Genomic DNA, 17473 nt, shown 5'->3' with positions numbered 1-17473 from the left:
CTTCCCTTCCCCAAATACACAGTGTGATTTTTTCCACCGGGTCCAAACTGTAGGGATTGATCGATGAGAGGATACGGAACAAAAAAGGTTCAATGAACTTATGCCCGGAAACGCGTGATTTCCATGCTAGAGACCATTTACTCAGTCATTCTTTGTTACAGAAACTGTGGTCTAATACGCGCTGTACCACGCAGCTGCAGTTACAGTATGCATGGTTTCCTCCTAGAGGGTGGCACTGTTCTTCATACGTCATGCCCCTGCGCCCTCTCTTGCCATAGTAACCGGAAATGTTCTGTCCGATTCACTTCTCTTGCTGATTCACCTTGTAGTGGATGTGATGCAGCGTTGTGTACAATGGTTCCATGTTCAAATCAAATGGTTCAAATGGCTCTGAGCACTAAGGGACTTAACATCTATGGTCATCAGTCCCCTAGAACTTAGAACTACTTAAACCTAACTAACCTAAGGACATCACACAACACCCAGTCATCACGAGGCAGAGAAAATCCTTGACCCCGCCGGGAATCGAACCCGGGAACCCGGGCGTGGGAAGCGAGAAAGCTACCGCACCATATTCAAATCGAGAGGTTGCCGACATTGTGTTTACTTTCGGGGAGGCAAATGGTAATGGACAGCGGGCAGCAAGATTGGGTCAGGACATCCATCCCCGCCGACAATAACCACAGCATTCAATGTTTGCAACGGCGTTTGCCCGAGATAGTTTCGTTCCAGGAAGAACGGAATCATGAATCATGTACCCGAAATGTTCGGACACCAGACTTGGAGGAAAATTTGAGTAACACTGCGTAAGGCGACTACCGTGTTAGTACCAGACAGTCGGCCGCTAGTACAGGGTAAGCCAGACGACCGTGTGGAACATTCTCCATGACAATTATTACTACCCTTACCACTTACATCGTGTGCAGGTCTTACCAGAGACAACTTTCCAAATCGGGAGCAGTTTTGTCACTGGTTTCTTGATCAGTCAACCACGATTCCGAGATTTGTGTCATCCATCCTATTCACAGATGAGGCTACATTTACGCGGAGTGATATCTTCAGCTTTTATGTCATCTGTGGATTAGTATGCAGAAGCCCCATGGTACTGTGACAGCGAATCATTAACATCGGTGCAGCTGGATTGTGTGGGTGGGGATAATTGGCGACCATCTTTTGGGACCAGTCTTCCTTCCAGATCACCTATCAGGTAGGAACTATCGGCGTTTCTTGCGGGTGACTTTCTCTCTTCTGCCGGCAAAAGTGCCACTGATGATTTGAAGGGTGATGTGGCTACTATATGATGGTGCTCCAGCCCACTTAGCCGTTAACGTCCCGGATACATCCCAATCGCGTCTTCCCCGGTCGATCGATCGGACGAGGGGTCCAGTTTCACGGCCTGCTCGTTTATCGGATATCAATCCGTGCGATTTCTAGTTATGGGGCCATCTCAAAAGTATCGTGTATGCAGAGCCCGTTCCAGACGTGAATACACTGCCGCAGCGTATTTATGCTGCCTTTGACGCTGTTCGGATGCAGCGCTGGCCGATGTGAACGTGTGAGCCAGAACATGCTACGGCTCTTAGACGCATGCGTTGAAGAACATGGAAACCATTTCCAAGATTACTGTAACTGTGGCTGTAAGGTACAGCGCGTAATAGACCGCAGTCTCTGTAACAATGTATGATTGAATAGACCGGCCGGTGTGGCCGAGCGGATCTAGGCGCTTTGGTCTGGAACCGCGCGACCGCTACGGTCGCAGGTTCGAATCCTGCCTCGGGCATGGATGTGTGATGTCCTTAGGTTAGTTAGGTTTAAGTATTTCTATGTTCTAGGGGACTGATGACCTCAGATGTTAAGTCCCAAAGTGCTCAGAGCCATATGAACCATTTTTTTTTTTATGCTTGAATAAACGACTCTAGCACGGAAATCATGCGTTTCCCGACATAAGCTCATTAGAAGTTTTTTGATCCGTATCCTCTCATCGATCAATCCCTAGAATTTGTACACGGAGGAAAAAATCACCCTGTGGATTGCCAGCTTGCCATGCCCACACCCCTCTCCGCCCTTCCGCTGTTTTAATGTGCCAAAGATCACTACTATGATTACAATATAAGTAACAATAAAATATATGAAATGTTTTTGCTATAATAGGAACTTGTTTTAATGAACGCTTTAACGAATTTATAAGAAATGGCAACCAGGAAAAACGCAGCATTCCAGAAGTATTCGTATGAAAATTTGTGAAGTGCATTTGTCGTAGAATTTATTTTCACATCTACAATACCAATGTAAACCGCAAAATTTGCACAACATAAAATCGATGTGTGTATCCAGCAACATCAGTATTTCAAGTACTACTTTGTCGCTGAACACAGATCTGTAAACAATGAGTAGTCGGGCGTTCGATTGAGGGAACTGTGCTTGCTTTCAGTCAGTCCCACTTAGGTTCGGGAAGGCAGGCCCTTTCACTGACTTGCCGTACTCAACGTACTTCGGTTTGCTGTTTCTGCCTGTGGATTTCCGTAATGCGTTTGATTTGTGGTCGGCTGTAGGTATAGTCAGCGTGTGAACGGGTGTCTTTACCTGACTGGAAAAATCTCTGCAGGAAGTGAAAAGTACTGAGTGCTAAAACTAAGTTGTAGTCTCGAAATTTCAAAGTACTGGATGCTACTGTATTTGTGTGTGGAATAGACATCGGGCGCTGGAAGTTTTCAGATTGGTTATGTATTGGTAAGACAGAGATTTCGAAAAAAGTTTTAAACTGTAAGATATTTAGGCGCAGCTGTTGTACCTTAGTGTCATTTATTGGTTGTAAACTGCAGCTTAACATTGAAGATATTAAACAGATTTGACCATAATAAGTACAAAGAACCAAAGGTTGTCGAGAGTTTCGGAGGGAGCATTGGGCAACTTTGGACTGACGGTGGAGAAAGGGATGGGTAACTTTGCGGGGCGAAATAGTGAAGACATCACAAGAGCACATGGGTAAAAAGTCCGTGCCTAGTAGGAATCCTTGGATAACAAAAAGGTTACCAATTTAATTGCCCAAAGGAGAAAATATAAACATCCTGCAAGTGGGGCAGGCGAAATGAAATAAAAACACCTAAGAATTGAGATTGACCAAGAATGAAAAATGGCTAAAAGTAATTCTGTAGAAGGGAATTGCAATACTATAGATATATGCATCACTATGGGAAGTATAGATGCCGCCTATTGGAAAATAGAGTTCTTTGGATAAAAACTTGTATGAAGATGAAGATCACAGATGCCAAGCCAGTATTAAGAAAAGCAGGGAAAGCTGAAAGGTGGAAGAATATGTAGAGCATCGGAAATGAATTTGAGGACAGTATTATAGAAAGAGAAGGGGACGTAGGTGAAGATGAAGTGGGACATACAATATCGAGAAGAATTTGGCAGAACAATGAAAGACCTAAGCGGAAACCAGGCACCTGCAGTAAGCGACATTTCCTCAGAATTACTGAAATCCATGGGAGAGCTAGCCATGAAAAAATTATATCCCCTGCTACACATGAATAAGTATATGAGACAGTTGAAATACTTTTAGACTTTAAGAAGAATGTAATAATTCTCATTCCGATGAAGGCAGCTGTTGACAGGTGTGAATACTACCGAATCATAAGTTTAATAAATTGCATAAATTGCCTTGCATTATTCACAGAAGAATGGAAAAACTTTTTAACTGTACCCCGAGGAAGGTCAATTACGGTTCTTTCGAGGCAATACTGACCCTGCTTAACCTAAGTGGAACAAAAGAAAATTACATTTACAGCATTTGAGATTTATCGAAAGATTTTGTCAATGTTTACTGGACTTCACTGTTTGAAATTTTGAAGTTAGGAGGGATTAATTACAGGGAGCGACTTCCATATGTAGAAGTATGAAACCGGAATTACCCTATAGATAGTAGCCGTCAGAGTAGGCCCCGTGAAAGCGCCTCTGCGACTCCATCTGCTTCCTGTAACGGCTGACGACGAATGTCAACACAGAGTAGCCCAAGTCCCATACACTGGTATCTGTTTCAAATCAGTAAACATGTCGAGTTTTGTGCCTATTAACTGCAATTTGCGGACAGAATTGGTTTTCTATTATTATTTGAAGAAAACTGCTGCAGAGTCGCATCGAATGCTTGTCTAAGCTTTCAGCGAACATGCTCTTGGGAAAACAGTGTTTCGAGTGCTTGAAAAAATCCAAAAGTGCTGATTTTGACATGAGAAACGACGAACTCGGGAAACCACCTAAAAAGTTCGAAGACAACGAATTGCAGGTCTTACTGGATAAAGAGGATACTCAACTCAATAGGAACTCGCCGAACAATTGAATGTAACGTAGAAAGTCGTTTCTCTTCGGTTGAAAGCTATGAGAAAGGTGCATAAAGTGGGAAAATGGGTTCCACATGAACGGCATGAAAGACAGCAAGCAGATCGAAAGGCCACATGTTAAATGCTGCTCACCGGATACAAAAGAATGTCGTTTTTCCAGCGAATAGTGATAGGTTATGAAAAATGGATATATTTTGAGAATCTTAAGCGTCGTAAATCATGGGTGAGTCCAGGCAAACCACAGACATCCACTTCAAGACCAAATCGCTTCGGAAAGAAGACAATGATCTTTGTTTCTTGAGATCAGAAAGGTGTCACATTTTATGAGCTGCTAAAACCTGGAAAAACCGGTAACACTGATAGCTACCAGTAGTAAATGATAGATTTAAATTGAGCATTGCGTGAAAAACGACGAGAACATGGAAAAAGGCAACACAGAGTCATATTGCTCCATGATAACGGCCCATCACACACAGCATAACTGGTCAGGGAGACAATCGAGGCGTTCAGTTGGGACATAGTAGGGCATGCGGCTTATTCTCCAGACTTGCCTCCTTCCGGTTATCATCTATTTGCCTCACTGGGACACGCTCTCGCTGAACAGCGCTTCAGTTCGCATGGAAATGTACGAAAATAGCTCACTGACTGGTTCATCTACATCTACATTTATACTCCGCAAGCCACCCAACGGTGTGTGGCGGAGGGCACTTTACGTTCCACTGTCATTACCTCCCTTTCCTGTTCCAGTTGCGTAAGGTTCGCGGGAAGAACGACTGCCGGAAAGCCTTCAACCGCGCTCGAATCTCTCTAATTTTACATACGTGATCTCCTCGGGAGATATAAGTAGGGTGTAACCTCCCCACAAGATTTAATTCCGCAACCTCCCAACAGAAAATATTAACATTAATATTATAATTATGTCGTTCACATTCAGTGTAACGTCCCAACAAAAAAATAAATTCAGTAACCTCGTAATAATACAATGTTACTAAACTCTCAATTAAATGTCGCTCACTTATGACTTCTCAATAACTGACTGTGAATTTAACCTGGTAAATTTTGGACGTCAGCAGTGCTGCGTCATGGCCCTGAAAGATCATTCTGAATAAAAAAAAAGAAAAGTTCTTACCTCAATGAAGTCGCCGGATAACGCATATACATCTGCTCTTACAATAAATTTTTCTGGCACAGCCCTGTGCAATGCTGGCCGATAGATTTGTCATTTATGAAAGGAAACAACTGATTTGTCTTTTGTAATAATCGGGATGATCATGGATTGGAGAAATTAGTAAATTCTTTAAATTGAAATGAATGGTTGTTAAAAAGTTATTTTTTATGAGAAAGATTATTATTAGGAGATTTTTAAAACATTTACATGGGACTTGAGATAACATTCCTCATATGCGCGAGGCTGCTTTTTACCTTATACAATAATGCTCAGGCTCCGGCATCGCTGCACCACGACCGGCCAACCAACACGATACATCAGACCAGACCAGAGCAGACTGCTTACTAACAACAACTTACTGCTACAGCTACACAGTTCCTACTACAGTCAACACTGCTCTCTGGTCATAGATTTATACCTTGCATATCGCAGGCAGCGCATGAGCAATACATCGAAATTACATCTGCTCGGACCTCTTACATATCCCTCCACTGGAGGGGGGGGGGGGGGGCAAAAATTTGGCAGTGATGGTGAGTCAATTGGACTTGCCATGAGCAACAAATTTTTCTATAATCTACTTCATTAACTAAGTCTACAGTCACAGAGTATATACATAGATCTAAGTGCAGAGCATGAAATGAAATAGAGTGCATATGCACTGAGTACAGAACATATCAAGAAATGACAAAATGTGTACGCAATGAGTACAAAACATATTAACAAATGACATAAAGTGCACACGCACTGTATATATTTTTAACATTTTACAAGAACAAGGAAAGGAATGGGAAGGATTGCATCATGGTTGTAGCACAGTAGGTTGCATGTAGCTGCACTGAAAGTCCATATCTTTCTACAGAAGCACAACACCAAGTGAGACAATCTGAAGTTCTCTCCCCTGAAGTATTAATCAGTGTAGCCAAGACACTGAAGTGTTGTATTAATATTCAATGTTATCATTTTGGTAGTACATTAGGTACACCAAACAGCAGGACCATAATAACATCTCCATCGTTCAAGGTGGTGGACAGCATGATGTGTCAACACCACATTCTTGTAGAATCCATACTCTTTCACCAACGTAGAATTAGTGCAAAATCCAAATATAGTGTTCCATGATCATGAGGGTGGACAGGACAAACGGATATTGCAGTAATTTCTGGTAATTAGGTCAGAAGGTGAAGGACATTAAGTCTTATGCTAGTCATCATTGAGAATTACACTAGTCTATCAACCGATTTGAGTAATTGTTGGCACTCATTGCCTAGTTACTAAACATTTCTGTACTATGTATGGAGTATTACAGAACATTATTCATAAGTCATCTGATTACAGTAAATATTGGCACTCATTGGCCAGTTACAAACCATTTTTATGCCAAAGCAAGAGTTAATTAATGGCATAGCATTTACATAATTCATCTAATTATAGTAATCATTGGCATTCATTGGCCAGTTACTAAACATGTAGCAAGTATTGAATATTACAAAACACTATTCATAACTCATCTGATTGCTGTAATTATTGGCACTCACTGGCCAGTTACAAACCATTTTTATGCATAATTCAGAAGTCATCATTCAAAACAGGAGCTAATGAGTGTAGCATCAAGCTACTGGTATTCATATATAATATCATGTAAATGACATAAGACAAATTGAAAATATAAGAAACAGTGGCATTCATTGGCCAGTTACAAAGTATTCATACAGTTTTATAAAACATTATTCAGTATTATTCAGAAGTCATCATTCAAAATGAGAGTTAATTATTGATAGCATTTATAGAGTATAACAAAAATATTAATTACAGAAATTATTGGCATAGCATTTATGCATTATTACAAAACATCATTCAGTATTACTCAGAATTCATCATTCAAGTGACATAGGACATATTTAAAATGTAACACACTGTAACTATTACTCAAGATCTGTGGTCCAATAATACAGAGATATAATGGATTCAATACATCTGAGAAATTTGCATTATATTTAGAACTAGAAATATCTCTTAAACTGGTAGCATTATTTGGGACTGGTAATACATTTTTTTGTGCTAGCAATGCATTGCGTTGAGATCGATAATTAATTGCTGTGGCATGAAAATATTTGCTTTTGACTTATTGCTGGAAATAAGGATTAATAACGTCATTCGTCATAAGTCAGCTGTAGCAAGGTTATGAAACAAGTAGAGTATATGTCATCACATTCATGAATGACATACACAAATGGGTAAAAAAAATGCAAGTACTAGAACAGGTTTAATGACTAACTGCTTATAGCACATTAATTTCATGAATAGCTTTTTCTGGAAAAAATACAAAATGGATTATTGAGCTGAAAGAAGAAACGCATATTATGCTGAAAAGTAGTGAACTTCGAATTAACAGGTAATGAAACGTGTACTCAATATGTATGTACTTTAGCTCTCCTTTCCAAAACATTCAGTCATTATACCATGCGACATAAGACATACTGTCAAAACGAACCGCAACAAATACTTAAATAACTACATAGCATCTCTTAACTAATAGTAAATATATAAACTTCATCATTACCCTTATCTGCAAAGAAAAACTTCATTATTCATATTACCATATCTTCATTACTATCATCACCTGCAAAGAAAAACTTCATTATTCATATTAGCATATTCTTCATATGACTATTCATCATCATTCATTATCATCTGCAAAAAAGACACTTCATTATTCATTATTCATATTACCATTTACTTGATACAACTATTCGTAGTATAGAGTTACTTATTTATACAATATTTCATCACTAAAACTAAGATGTGTAGTTCTGTCTGACAGCCTGCATCAATCGCCTCGTATTCTGAAAGAAAAATAATTAGTCAAGACTGCTATCATACGATGTGTATAGTATATTCTGGTTAATGCTTGTTAATTCTGATCCATTTACTCTTCATGACAAGGTATTGCATTTTCTTTCATTCATTCCGAAGGTGAAATTCCCATTTCATAGTTATCCACTGTGGTTTGTTTAAGTTATTTCTTTTATACGTTATTGCTTTCTGAAAATGATGAATAAGGATTAATATCTTGCATTTAAATCATATACTCATTAAATAAAAACTTGTTTCTAGTGATATAATTAAGCATACAGCATAGCATGACAGAAAACGTATTATGTCAAAAACATAGACAGTTTTCAAGTGGAAAAAAATGTACACGGAGTATCATAATATAGTACCAAAAAAAAATGTAAAATAGTCAAGATATTGAGATATCATAAGGAAAAATGGCAAAGTCAACTGGTGTTTGTTATATCTTAAAGATTTCGTTGTGCATACAAACAAAACAGGAAAACAATCATACATACACGAAAAATGAAAAATGTGCACGGTCTGATATATAACGACAAGAAAAGCGACCTGCTAACCTTACCTTGCCGGGCACTTGCCAAGAAAAAATATGATAATCATCAATAAGTAGTCACATAGATAGAATTGCATAATTGGTCATAAAATGTGTAAGTTTATCTGAAAAAATGTGCACGGTCTGATGTGTAACGACAAGAAAAGCTACCTGCTAGCCTTACCTAGCCGGGCACTTGCCAGGAAAAAATAAGATAATCATCGGTAAGTGTTTATATAAATTTAATTGCATACGTGGTCATATAAAAATCAGGAAATGGCATTACAGTGTGATAAATCATAAATTATGTTCATTCAATAAAGGGTTTAATATTGGAGACGAGGTGATTGCCTTTGCTTTTTCTGGTTCTCAAAGTTTCGACATGTACTACATTGGGGTGAGGAATACTGCGAATTCTATATGGACCTGTGTATAGAAGCTCAAATTTACTGCATCTACTCTTTCCTCTGTTGGATAAATAGTGTGTGCGTACTAATATCTTTCGTCCAACGTGAAAGTCACGGCGTGTACAAACCTGTTTTTGCTGTCTTCTCCGGCGCTCTGCGGCACGTTTGATGTTGTTAAGTGCAATGTCAATTATTTCATGGTGGCGTAGTCGACGAGATGTAGGAAAGGATACTAATTCTTTAATTTTGTTAGGTGGTTCAACATTTTTCAATACAACAGTCGGAGATAGCATAGTAGATTCATTTGGTATCGAGTTAATTACATCCTGGAATGACAGTATGTGTGTATCCCAATCAATATGTTTTTTATGGCACTATATTCTACATAGTTTACAAATTTCTTTCATTAGTCGTTCACAAGGGTTCGAAGAAGCGTGGTACCTGGATATATAGATCGGAGAAATGTTTCTTGCTCGTAACATACGTGTCCATATAGCAGATCGAAATTGTGGTCCATTGTCGGAAATTACTTCCAATACATGTCCTACATTAAATAAAAAATGTTTTACAAATGCATTCGAAATAGTTTTAGCAGTAGCTTTACGTAACTGAGTGAAGGTTACAAATTTTGAAGTGGGTTCAACAGCGACAAAGATGTAGCAAAAACCTCTATTAGTTCTGGGAATCGGACCAAAAATGTCTACAGCGGCCATGTGTCTCAATTTAACAGGTACAATGGGATGTAACGGAGGAATATGTGAAGTCGTGTCTGAATTAGCTTTCTGGTAGATTTTACATGACGCTAAAACTCGTCGAATACGTTTCTCCATGTTGGCAAAATAACAGTTCTGTCTCAGTATAAGAAAACATTTTCTGGCTCCGTAATGTGCGTAACTTAAATGAGTATACCAAATTAATTTGTTAACAAGTTCGTCAGGAATGCATAGTAACCAGTTGTTGCTGTCAGGGTGAGAGCGGCGAAACAGAATATTATTCCGTACAGTGTAATGGTTTCTGATGGTAACATTATTCCTATCTTGCCAAAGGTGTTTAATTTCTTTCCACACGTTGTCTTTGCTCTGCTCTTGTGCTATGTCTCGTAATGACGACGAAATGAAATTTTCAAATGCAACTTGTTGAATATACATGGCGCTAAAATTTACTTGGCAGAAGTTGGTTGCGATGTCTTGCTGATTGTTGCTGAGAGAACGTGATAGTGCGTCTGCTACAATATTTTGTGTACTGGGAATGTGAACAATTGTAAAATTAAATTCCTGTAAATAAAGTTTCCATCTGCTTAACCTGTCATGTGTAAATTTTGCTGAAAGTAAAAACTGGATAGCTCTATGATCTGTGTAAACGGTCGTATGTCTTCCACAAAGAAAATGCCGAAATCTCGTAAATGCCCATACAACACATAATGTTTCAAGTTCTGTAACACAATAATTGAGTTCAGCAGGTGATAGAATGCGACTCGTAAAGGCGATGTTTTTAATTACTGTAGAACCATCTTCTTCAATTTCCTGAAAAATGTGTACGCCTAAAGCGGTGTTAGAACTGTCGGTGGCAATGGAAAAATTTCTAGTAAGATCTGGATGTGATAAAAGTGGTGCATTCAACAAAGTTTGTTTCAGATTGACAAATTCAGACTGCGCTTGGCTATCCTAGGACCAAATAGTGTTTTTACCTGTCAATTGACATAATCTAGGGGTGTCTAACGGAGAGTAATGAATAAATTTACGAAAACAGTTAATTAAACCCAAAAAGCTGCGTAGTTGTTTCTTCGTCGTAGGAACAGTAATGTCACGTAAAGCTTGAAGTTTTTCCGGGTCAGGCGCAATGCCTTCTGCTGAAATTACATGTCCAAGAAAGTTTATAGAAGTTTTGCCAAAGTGTGATTTGCTAAGATTAACTGTGAGTCCTTTTGCACGAAAAGTTTGCAACAGTTGTTCAAGAATTAGATTGTGTTCAGACCAGTTAACTTCTGCAATAAGAATGTCGTCTACATACGTTGTGATTCTGTCTTTTAAGTTCTGTCGGAAGTATAGTATTCAGCCCGCGAATAAACGCTGCTGAAGAAATAGTTAAACCGAACGGTAATTTACAAAATTGATAACAGTCACCAAAACAGAGAAAAGCTGTGTACTTTCTGCAGTTCGGATGGAGCTGAATTTGCCAAAATCCCGATTTCAAATCTAACGTGGAATAAATAGCAGTACCATGAAATTTCTGTAAAAGTTCTTCTAGTGTCAGTGGGCGAACTGTTTCATTAATAATAATGTCGTTGATGTGACGCGAATCAAGTACGAGGCGAAGTGAACCATCCTTTTTCTTAACAATATGGAGCGGGTTTATGTACGGACTAACTGCCGGTTCAATAATTCCTTGGTCAAGCATAGCTTGCAATTCTTTCTTAACTTGTTCTCTGTGAATATACGGAATGGAATAATGTTTGGCTTTAAATGTATCGTGCTGTTTAACTTGAAATTCATACATAAAACCGGACATAGTACCAGGGATGTTGTCAATAGCTGGAGCTTTCTGTAAAAGAATTTTGCGTAGTTGCGTGCGTTCGTCGTCTGTATTTGCACTGCTCTGTTTAACTTTATCAGAAATCATCTGCATAATGTCATAGTCGACTTCGTCTGGTGTATAATAGTTGTGAACATACGTATCTGTGAACAATGTGGAATGACAGTCCGTGTTACGTGATGCAGAAATGATCTCTGTCCGACTAATTGTTTATTCTTCTGCAGATAACGAGTGCTGAAATTCTAATGCCAGTTGTACATTTGCATCTTTTAACATTAAATAGGAATTTTGAAAGTCAATAATTGCGTCATGTTGTACCAGAAAATTCGTACCTAAAATAGCGTCTGTTGTCAATAAGGGAACAATCCAAAAATTTGAGTGAAACGTATGACCTGCAATACAAAACGATAAGTGTGTCTTTAATTTTACATCTACTCCTTTACTAGATACTGCTCCTTTTACTTTAGTTTTGCCTAATGGTAACGTAGAATAGGTATTCTCTTTGTTACATTCGTTGAAAGTTTCCTCATTTATAACTGACATAGGTGATCCAGAATCTATTACTGCTGAAAATCTGGATGATCCAATCTTTACTTCAATGACAGGGTGTGAAATGGTTTTTTGAATAACTGGTTTTTCCTGCAAAAGAGTGTCTCGAATGTCGTCAAAAGTAATAACATTTTCGTGAACAAGATTCTGTGTGTCAAAAGTATTGCTTACGTTGCTGGAAGATTCATTCTGCACTGTATCTAGTCAAATTCTTTCTGACGTGCCATTATTTGCGGGTAGGATGCTGTGGTATTTCAACTATTTGTACTGTTCTGTTATTTCTTCCTGACGTATTACGTTCGGGATGATACCGACTGTCTGGTTCATTCATGATAGTTTGTAGTTGCGGATGATTCTGCTGCTGGTAAGACCGACTGTTATTAAACGTACGCTGAAAATAGTGCTCATTACTTTTACGTCTGTCATGATAGTCTTTTGTATACGGCGCATTGCGATATGAGTTGAAATGGTGTGTTTTCTGTACGTAGGTATTTCCTTGTTGCTGTGCGTTACTATTTGGCGGAGCCGACGCTATACGTGTAGGCGGCGAAACATTAAAGCTTGGTTGACCTTGCACATTACATTGTTGGTTAGGTATGCTAACCGGCTGGTTTTGTTGCTGTTGTTGGGAAAAATCTCTATTGTTACCAAAATGTGGTTCCTGTTGCTGATAATTTTGACGATACTGATAATTAAAATTTTGTTTGTTATTAAAGTTCTGGTGGTTGTCATTCCTGGAGCGTCGATCATCTTTGCTATTGAAATAGCGTAGCTGATCGTAATTACTACATGTTTGTTAGCCTTGGTTATGATGTGAAAAACTTTTGTTTATGAAAGAATAGTCTGATTGCTGAACTTCCAAAAGCTGTAAGAGATCTCTAAATGCCGAAATATTTTCTTTCTGCTGTCCTGTTAAAAGTGACACTCTTAATGACCGTGGTAATTTAGAAATGCTTAATTGAATAAGTGCAGATTCACTGTATGGTTCACTTAAGTACTGGTTTTGTTGGACCATGTGTTCAAAAAATTGCGTGACAGTGGGAAAATTTGAGTTCTCATAATTCGGTAAACTAATTAGTTGATCCATGTTTCCGCGCTGTGTCGTCTTCGACCAATACGCTGACAGAAAAGCATTCTGAAATTCTTCTACCGAATAGCATTGTCTCGCGATCGGTCTCATTCGAGTTGCCGGTTCGCCTTCCAAAAAACTGCAAATAAATTCAAGTTTGTGTGTTACGGACCAAGTTGGTGGAAAAGCAAAGCTAAATTGTTGTATCCAATCCAAGGGGTGAATCTGTGTTCTGTCATTTTTAAATACCTTAAATTTTCTCACGGATAGAAAGTGCTTGTAATCAAAATTTTCGTCTCTGAATGTCTGAACAGGTTCAGGATTGTATGCTAATCTGTTTGTCTGTGACTGTTCAGAATCTAACTCATGTACTCTCTGTAAATTACCTAAATTATACTGGCTGTGTGAGTCTGACAAATGTTCGGAAAGTGGCGTATGCTGTGATGTGTTAAAGGCTGAAATATTTCTTATTTCCGTCACTTCTTGCTGTAAAGATGACAATTATCTACGTAATGTATTATTGGACGAACCTATCTCACTGATCGTCTGCAGTAAATTTTGAAATTCGGGTGTTTGATTAAACGAAACTGGTGAAGTGTCGTCTGATTTGGTGTCATTATTATTTTCGATAACATCAATACGACTGGCCAATTCACCAAATTTTTCTGTCGGTGCTTTTACCTGATCATCGTTTTTAGTATCACAAGCATTAATTTGTTTTTGTATTTTACGTGTGGTTTTGTTCAATTTCATAACGTCAGCTTTGATGACATCGGGATCCTGTATTAGTTCCAACTTTTCAAGTCTGTTGGTCATTGTCTGAAAGTCTAATGTGTGTGTGTCTGTTTTTGTTTTAAGATCGGAGATTTCATCATGCAATTCGGTGTTCAACTGTTTGATTTCGTCTGATACTGTAGCAATATTGTTGTCTACGTATGTTTTTGCTTTCGTAAATAACTTACGCTTGTCTTCCTGTCTCTGTGCCGTAATTGTTTCCATAACTTGTTTCTTTACATTATTCTGTTCCTGTATAAATTTACGGTAATGCGTTTCACTGTTTTATAGGTGGTGATTAAAACGTTCGTCAATTTGGCTGTTCTGTTGGTCAAATTTCGTGTCTACTTTCGCTTCCAGTGTGCGTGAAAGTTCTGCTGACATTAATTTAAACTCGTCGCGTAACTGTGTTGCGTTCTCAGAACATTGTTTAGCGACTGCACTAATTTCATCTCTAAGTAATTTAGTTGTGGCTGCATGTGTATTGCTTAATTCTTGTGCCACAGAACTAATTTCTTCACCACTATTCCTAGCACAAGCCTTAATTTCCTCACGTAATTGTTCTTTAGTATCATGACATTGCACGGCAACGGTTGCAATCTGTTCACTAACTTGTTTGAAGTTGTTGTCTTGTCTTTCATTCTGTTGTAGCAATACTGCCATAACTTGATCCAAACCAAAATTATCGACTCTATTTTCTATGTTGTGTAATGGTGTAAGTGCATTTGTCACGTTTTGTGTAACCATTAGGTCATCCTCTGATTCTTGAAAAGGTTTGCTAATCGGATGTGCACTATTGGTCACTAAATCGGAATCAAATAAATCTGACGTATTCTGACTACATTGTTCATCTTCGTGAGAAAAATTTATCTGTTCACAATTCAAATTTTGCAAACCGGGTGTGTCAAACTGGGCAACGTTCATTGTACCAGAACGTGCCGCGTCATCAATTGTCGTTAAATTAACAGAGGACACAATTGAATTTGTTTGCTCATCAAGTGATGCAACCCGTCTTCCTAGTGCACCCCAGACATGCTCTATGAGATTCAAATCGGGAGAGGGAGCAGGCCACGCCATGCGTGCAATATCTAACGTTTCCAAGAAAACATCAATTACTCATGAGGTCGATGACCACCTCGCAATAATTGCACATGAGGTCCCAAGATTTCGCCACGATACCTGACAGCAGTTAAACATTGCCGATTCACCCATACTGTTTCATGAAGAGGTTGATCGTTGTTTAGTCAGTTTTAAAACTGTTTTCTTTAGAAGCTATTGTATTTAGAATCATAAATTATCTGTATCCGATGTATCCGATGTGGGAGTCGTTGACTTTGTCTAGCACATGTGCGTGTCATCCACTTAATGAACATTTAAAATACATCATTTAAAAGTAGTATTTCTCTATTGCAGGGCTTTATCTTAAAACTTAATTTGTGGTATTTTAAAAAGTTTTAAGACAAAACCCTACAGTACAGAACTATTGCTTTTAAATCATGTATTATAATGATGGTTATGTGGATGATATGCACGTGTAGTCGACAGTCAACGACTCCAACATCGGATATAGATAATATGTGATTATACGTACAATATACTTTCCGAAGAATACAGTTTTAAAACTGTCGAACCCATGGCCAAGGTTTAATAAAGCTGTATTAGGCGAATGGTTGGCTGCTACTTCCAACCCAAAAAAAATTAACTTTGTTCTTTCAGGATTTTAGCGAGTTTTTGAATTAATTTTCTTCTTATACACATCTGTTTCCTTTTGTACAGTTTTAAAACAGAGACTAAAAACTTTCTGGAGCAGTACTCCCGCTAATTTTAGCTACGAGCTGCCCCTGTGCTTCCGTGAGACAGCAGGTGGTCTACACGGTCAAATCCGGTGGCCAATGTACTGCATTGTGCCCGCACCATTTATGTGAAACACAAGGCGAGCGGCCCGTTTACGGCTGTCAGCAGACAGCTTATGATTTTCTGCATATTGCGCACAGTGCTTGTCTGTAGTGTATGACGAAGAGTCGAGCCGGGAGAGTAACAACGGAAGCACTTGGCTGGAAATCCCGGTTGGAGCATGGAAATTTTTCAGTTAACCATTGAACCCACTCTTCGACTCACAACGGTGCGAAGTACGCCAGGAACGGCCATGGTTCGGCATGGTTCGGATTACACGTTGAACTGTACTGTTTGTTACCAAAGATTTAAATTAAAGGTACCCTGAGTCCAGATCTGTATTAATAAAAATGTGAGGTGGCACCTGAGCTGTCAACTTCAGCTGTCGCCAGTTATTAAATTCATTATTGACCTTTAATCAAAAGTTACGGTCAGTATTCTTTCATGAAAATCCAATAATCTTCTTTTTCACCTGGTGACAGCGTGGTGTAGTGAGGTGCACGGTGTTTGGTTACGCCCTGGAAATGCGCCCTCGCTGTAGTAGCAGCAGTGAGCGCTGGTGTGGTGGTTGCTGGAGAACCAAAGTCGTTTTGGAAGCCTGTGGAAGCTGCCACTTCCAGCTGACAGCCCTCAACTGACGCCTGCGAACGTCGAGCAGCACGCGAACCGAGGCGGCCCTGCTAATCTCATCGCCGCATTTCGCCTCACTCCGGCTCCTCCATCGATAAAACTGATTATTCCACCAGCGTCTGTTTTTATCTCGGCTCTAAAAATGACTTCTCAGCCTTTTCCGACACATTCAGGTACTTTTCTAGGCATACAGGGTGTTTCCGTAAGAACATGCAAAAATTTATCAGGATGTGTGAATGCTCCAGGGAAGAATTTGAAGTAGGAAACCTGATGTAGGGGAAGCCAGCTTAAGGAGATAATAGGAATAAATTCACTTACTGTGCACTTCTTTATTTACGTTAGTTACAATCAACTGCAAATACCATCACTGACACAATGAACGTACAATTTGTACGATATCTTACAAAATGTGCTGAAACTGACGGGCATCACCCTCAATGCAATCATGACACTGGCAAACAAGATTCTGACCCACCCTGACAAATATCTCTGGTGTGTTTCGAATCACATCACAGGCAGCTGCAGTTCTGGAAATTAAATTCACCTCTGTATCCACTTGGGTCTTATACACAAGTGGGTTTAGATATCCCCATTGCAAATAATCTAGGGGATAGAGATCAGGTGTCATCGTAGGCCATGGAATAGGACCGCCCCTTCCAATCCAGCGACCAGGAAGTACTGCACTGAGATGGTTGCGGACATTCACACTGAAGTGAGGCGGTGTAC

This window comes from Schistocerca nitens, chromosome 4 (assembly GCF_023898315.1).
Source record: "Schistocerca nitens isolate TAMUIC-IGC-003100 chromosome 4, iqSchNite1.1, whole genome shotgun sequence".
Lineage (NCBI taxonomy): Eukaryota > Metazoa > Arthropoda > Insecta > Orthoptera > Acrididae > Schistocerca > Schistocerca nitens.
Note: the sequence above shows the minus strand (reverse complement) of the source record.